The sequence below is a fragment of the Arachis hypogaea genome, chromosome 19 (assembly GCF_003086295.3).
Source record: "Arachis hypogaea cultivar Tifrunner chromosome 19, arahy.Tifrunner.gnm2.J5K5, whole genome shotgun sequence".
Taxonomy (NCBI): Eukaryota; Viridiplantae; Streptophyta; class Magnoliopsida; order Fabales; family Fabaceae; genus Arachis; species Arachis hypogaea.
Genome location: NC_092054.1, coordinates 78,890,564 through 78,897,227, shown reverse-complemented (window position 1 = coordinate 78,897,227; position 6,664 = coordinate 78,890,564). Strand labels below are relative to the sequence as shown.

Sequence of the window (6,664 nt, the reverse complement as noted above, 5' to 3'; positions counted from 1 at the left end):
CCATATGCATCTCAAGATTTCTGATTAAAGCTCCTTGGTTTTTACTTGTTATGGCTTGATCTTTCCTTGCTGCTTCCTGATCTTGTTTTGCCATCTCTTGATTTTTCATGAGTTTCTCCATCATTATCTCTTGGTGCTTCATCATCTTTTCCATCAATATCTCCAAGTTGGAGATTCTTTGAGTGTCTTGTGATGCTTGTAGCTGGTTGTAAGATGTTGAAGATTGATGGTAGGTGTTTTGGTTAGTGGTTTGGTTATTGGGTGGATAGTAGCTGGAATTTGGGTGGTTGTTTTGGGGTTTTCTATATGGATTAGGGTTAGTATTTTGTTGGTTGTGGTTTTGGTTGTTTCTTGAGTTGTTTTGGTTTGAATTTCTTTGCCATGGTTGCTGGTTTTGAGTGTGGTTATCTCCCCATCTGAGATTTGGATGGTTCTTCCAGGATGGATTGTAGGTGTCACCATAAACTTCATTTTGGCCTGAACCTTGGTTGTGCACATATTGAGGTTGTTCCTGCTGCTGATCCTCTTGAGTTTCTTCATTTGTCCCCTACGTGGGTGATGGTTGGCTTGTGTTTACTGCTGCAACTTGGAGGCTATCAATCCTCTTGGCTATCTGCTCAAATTGTTGTTGAATCTGCTGCTGCATTATCTTATTTTGAGCTAGGATGGTGTCCACTCCTTCCAACTCCATCACTCCTTTCTTTTGTGATGGTTAGCGTTGCCTTTGGTGAGAAAAGAAATACTGGTTGTTAGCCACCATATCAATGAGATTTTGAGCTTCCTCTGCAGTCTTCATCAACTGTAGAGAACCTCCTGCTGAGTGATCAAGAGCCTCTTGAGATTTCAACGTCAAACCTTCATAAAAATTTTGCAATCTGTCCCATTCATTGAACATTTCAGGGGGACACTTCCTAATCAGCGCCTTGTATCTCTCCCATGCCTCATAGATGGGTTCAGTGTCCATTTGTGTGAATGTTTGGACCTCAGTCTTCAATTTGATGATCCTTTGAGGTGGGTAAAATTTAGCAAGGAACTTGCTCACTAGATCGTCCCAATTTTTAATGCTATCTCTTGGGAAAGATTCCAACCATTGAGTAGCTTTGTCTCTGAGAGAAAATGGAAATAATAGTAGCTTGTAGCTGTCAGGATGCACTCCATTAGTTTTGACAGTGTCACAAATCCTCAAGAAGGTGGATAGGTGCTGGTTTGGATCTTCCACGGGGCCTCCTCCATAAGAACAGTTGTTCTGCACCAAGGTGATGAGTTGGGGCTTCAATTCAAAGTTATTTGCATCGACATTTGGGGTAAGGATGCTACTCCCACAATGCCTTGGATTAGCAAATGTATATAAAGCCAATACTCTCCTTTGGGGCTGACCATTGTCGTTGGCCACTCCCACTTGTGGATTTGTTGGATTTTCCTCCATTTTTTGGTTCTCTTCTCAACCTCCAAAGTGTTTCAGGATCAAAAGGTGTGGATTCATCGCTTCTTCCTCCTGACATAAACACAGAACCAGGAACCAGAATTAAACACTCTATTGCTAGAGTGAAGTTAGTGTTAGCTTAAGCAAAAATTCAAACAGTTAGTATGCTTAGTAAAAAGAAAAAGAAAAAGTGCTTAATCTAGACCACCACCTTACTTAATCATTGTCAATCTAATCAATCCCCGGCAACGGCGCCAAAAACTTGATGTGTGGAAAACGATCCAACACAAAACTCACCGGCAAGTGTACCGGGTCGCATCAAGTAATAATAACTCACATGAGTGAGGTCGATCCCACATGGATTGAAGGATTGAGCAATTTTAGTTTAGTGGTTAATTTAGTCAAGCGAATCAAGTGTTGGTTGAGTGGTTTGTATTTGGCAGAAACTAAATTGCATGAATTGCAAAGGGAGAGGGAAGAATTGCAGTAAATTAAAGAGAACAAGAAGTAAAAGTGTTGAATCTTAAAGAACAAGTAAATTAAATTGTAGAAACTTAGATTGTAAGAAATATAAATAACTGAATCTTAAAGTGCAAGAAATGTAAATTGCTCGAATTATAAAAGGGTTCAGGGAGCTGGGGTTGCAGAAATTAAATAAGCAGAAGTAAATTGCAACAAAACAGAAGAGTAGAAGATAAATTGAAGTAAAGTTGATCTAAACAGAAAAGTAGAAAAATAAAACAAGAGATCTCAAGGTGAGATTGAAACAGAATTTCTTCAATTCTCCACCTAAGATCCAAAACAAGAAGTAAAGAGTGCTCAAGCAAGAACAAGGAAGAAGAGAGATTAATTCTCCTTCCAAATTCTCTAAGATCCAAATTCAAAGTAAAAAGCTCCAAATTACAAAAAATGAGAATTCTCAAAGAAGCAAAAGGTCCTTTCTAAATCAAACTAACACTTATTTATACACTTCCTAATTTAGATCTAAGAATTTGGGTGGGCTCTAAAATTTGGTGAAGAAATGAATTAATTTGGATTTTTGATTGATTTTTGGCCCAAGGTGCACCTCCCAGGGGATGGCTCAATTCAAATACCAAACTGAGCGCCCAATGTTGCCTTGTGTTGCCCAATTTGGTGTGTCACAGCTCCTTTGTCCGTGTCAATTGCGTGCATGACATCTCCTTGGTGCGCTTCTTGTTGCGCCAAAGTGTGGGGGATGAGGGGAAAGTAGTGCTCAGTTGGGAAAACCAATTGAGCTCCCCATTGTAGCGCCTTGCTTTGGGCTTCAAGCTCCCATGTTCAACTCTTAGTGGAAGCAAATGGATGCCAATTTCCTTGGAAGAGTGGAGCGCTCCTTCCTTGCCTTTCATGGAGCTCCTTGGTTCGAACCTTGGGAGAGCCATCTTGGCTCATTTTCTTTGCACCAAGAGTAGCGCTCCTCTCCTTGTCTTGCATGAGTTCCCAGGTTCGAATCTTAGCCAACTCACTTTGGCTTATTTTCCTTGCAATCTTGGTAGTGTGAGGTCCCTTGTTCAAACCTTGGAGGAGGCTTTTTGGCCAATTCTTCTTGTTTTTCTTGCAAGGAGCGTTCCTTGCTTCCCTTGGGTCATGAGTTCGAGACCTTGAGGCTTCATTCCTTGGAATTGCATCTTGAATTAATTTTTGAGAACCCCCGATAAAGCTCACTTAGTGAACTGAGCTTTATGTCCTTGCATTGCTTTCTTTGATGCTCAGTTCACTAAGTTAACTGAGCTTTGTGCCTTGCTTTCTCCCTTTTTTTTCCTTGTGGAGCTCGGTTCACTATCCCAACTTAGCTTTCCTTCTTCCTCAATGTTGCTATGCTTTTACTTCTCTTGGGCACGCTTTTTGTTTCCTTTGGGCACATTCCTTAGGCCACGCTTTTCTTATTTTCTTCTTTCTTCACCAACAAGTAATCAAATCAACCAATCAAAGTATCACCAAATTCACAAAGTTTAAAATTCATTCATAGTTCAATTAATTTTGGCTTAAACCTCATGATTTTGTATCAATTAAAGGGTGGTTGGTTGATTTAAAAAAATATGCAATTCTACTCTAAATTACTTACTTACAATGCAAGAAAGTGCATAAAACCTAATAAAAACAAAGAAAAAGACTAGTAAAACTAGGCTAAGATGACTTGTCATCATTAGTATTTTTTATTTTTTTACAATTAGAAAAAAAATATTTTTTTAGTTTAAAAATAAAAAAATAAATTTACAGATCTGTTATTTACCAGAATATGCTAGACTTTATTTTATATTTCTAATAAAAGTAAAAAAATTAATCATATAATTTAAAAATTCAAAAATAAAAAATTTAGTTTTTTAAAATTTTTAATTTTTTAAATTTTTTTTATCTTTTTGTTCACCGGATAATGCTACAACCAGACAGTTGACTTTTTTTTGCTGCACTTATTCACAAATTAAGAATAAATTAATTTAAAAAATTTAAAATTTTAATTTTTTTATTTTTTAGATATCATTGGAATTTTTATTTTTTTAGTTTAAAATTAAAAAAAATTAAATTTACTAATCTGTTATTTACCAGATATTGCTGGACTTTATTTTATTTTTCTAATTTATATAAAAAAATTAATCATATAATTTAAAAATTCAGAAATAAAAAATTTATTTTCTTAAAAATTTTAATATTTTTAAAAATATTTTTTTATCTTTTTATTCACCGAATAATGCTACACCCGGATAGTTAACTTTTTTTTGCTCCACTTGTTCACAAATTAAGAATAAATTAATTTAAAAAATTTAAAATTTTAATTTACAGATCTGTTATTTACCAAATATTGATGGACTTTATTTTATTGTTCTAATTTAAATAAAAAAATTAATCATATAATTTTAAAATTCAAAAATAAAAAATTTATTTTTTTAAAATTTTTAATTTTTTTTAAAAATAATTTTTTATCTTTTTATTCACCGGATAAGACTACACCCTAACAGTTGACTTTTTTTTGCTGCACTTGTTCACAAATTAAGAATAGATTAATTTAAAAAATTTAAAATTTTAATTTTTTTATTTTTTGGATAACTTGGAATTTTTTATTTTTTTACAATTAGAAAAAAAATTATTTTTTTAAGTTTAAAAATTAAAAAAATAAATTTACAACGATGCACTTGCTATTGCTAATACTAGTACATCGGAGAATTCTGAATTGGTTAGTTTAAATAGCCCCGGACTGTGGAACAAGGGAGTATCCCGAACCTACACCGAGGTATTGACGGCGATTCTCAAATATCGCAGAACCGAACGGGATATGATGAGATAGAATGCAATAGAGACAAACAAAAGACAGGGGGAACGGGTTACCTACTTTTAACGGTCAAAGCGAACCCAACCCTTTCATTTCGAATTCAAGAATTCGGAATGAACCAAACCTCCCCAAGTAGGATTCGAACCTACGACCAGTCAGTTAACAGCCGACCGCTCTACCACTGAGCTATTGAGGAACAACGGGAAATTTGATCTCATAGAGTTCAATTCCCGTTCTCAACCCATGACCAATATGAGCTCGAAGTTTCCTTCGTAACTCCTGGAACTTCTTCGCAATGGCTCCGTTCCATGCCTCATTTCAAAGGGAACCTCAAAGTGGCTCTATTTCATTATATTCCACCCATATCAAAATTCCACTCATTTTAGATCCCCCTCTTTGGTGTCAGTGAGATAAGAGATGTCGTTTCTAGTCTATCTCTTTCTATTTCTATATAGAAATATGGAAGGTTGAAAAATCATTATATAAATATATGGATTGAAAATTAGATAATAATCCAGAGATTGCAATAGATAATAAAAAACAGAAGATAATAAAAAACAGAGGTTTGCGATGATTTTTCAATCTTTTATACTAGATAATCTAGTATACTTATGCATGAAGATAATGAATTCGGTCGTTGTGGTCGGACTCTATTATGGATTTCTGAGCACATTCTCCATAGGGCCCTCTTATCTCTTCCTTCTTCGAGCTCGGATTATGCAAGAAGGGACCGAGAAGAAACTATCAGCAACAGTTGGGTTTATTACGGGACAGCTCATCATGTTCATATCGATCTATTATGCGCCTTTGCATCTAGCATTGGGTAGACCTCATATAATAACTGTCATACCTCTACCCTATCTTTTATTTCATTTCTTCGGCAATAATAAAAAAACTTTTTGAATTATGGGGACAAGAAAAAGAATTCAATACGTAAATTTAGCATTCAAAGAATATTCTTTACTAATCTTATTTTTCAGTTATTTAACCCCCTTGTCTTACCAAGTTCCATATTAGTCAGATTAGTAAACATCTAAAAAAAGAGAGCAAATTACTAAAAGAATGAATAAAAAAGATAATAATATATATATATATATATATATGAAGAAATTCATCCACCCCCAATATATTTTATAGCCTCTCCCATAAAAAAACTTAAGATACCAATTCCATTTGGAATTGCATCAATTACTTGTCTATCAATATAATGATTTATTTTAGCTAATTTTCTTACATTTGTAATGAAAAAACTTCCATAAAAAGCATCCAGATAACCACGATTAGATGACCAATCATATATGGCATTGATTATTTTTTCTAGAATTTTTGTTTTAATAGATATTGTTGGACATTATTTTATTTTTCTAATTGAAATAAAAAAATTAATCATATAATTTAAAATTTCAAAAATAAAAAATTTAGTTTTCTAAAATGTTTAATTTTTTAAAAATATTTCTTATTTTTTTATTCTCCGGATAATCCTGCACTCAGAAAATTGTCTTTTTTTTGTTGCACTTGTTCACAAAATAAGAATAAATTAATTTAAAAAATTTAAAATTTTAATTTTTTTATTTTTTTTAAAATTAGAAAAAAATTTATTTTTTTAGTTTAAAATTAAAAAAAATTAAATTTACTAATCTGTTATTTACCAGATATTGCTGGACTTTATTTTATTTTTCTAATTTATATAAAAAAAATTAATCATATAATTTAAAAATTCAGAAATAAAAAATTTATTTTCTTAAAAATTTTAATATTTTTAAAAATATTTTTTTATCTTTTTATTCACCGAATAATGCTACACCCGAATAGTTAACTTTTTTTTGCTCCACTTGTTCACAAATTAAGAATAAATTAATTTAAAAAATTTAAAATTTTAATTTTTTTATTTTTTGGATATTGTTGGAATCTTTTATTTTTTACAATTAGAAAAAAAAATTATTTTTTTAGTT

At 32.6% G+C, this 6,664-nt stretch overlaps 1 non-coding gene across 1 annotated transcript; it reads right to left on the bottom strand.

Annotated features, from left to right (window-relative positions):
* Positions 1 to 4,836: 4,836 nt before the first annotated feature.
* On the bottom strand, positions 4,837 to 4,908 carry TRNAN-GUU (transfer RNA asparagine (anticodon GUU)). The gene has a single exon. It is a non-coding gene; the product is annotated as a tRNA-Asn (tRNA).
* Positions 4,909 to 6,664: the final 1,756 nt, after the last annotated feature.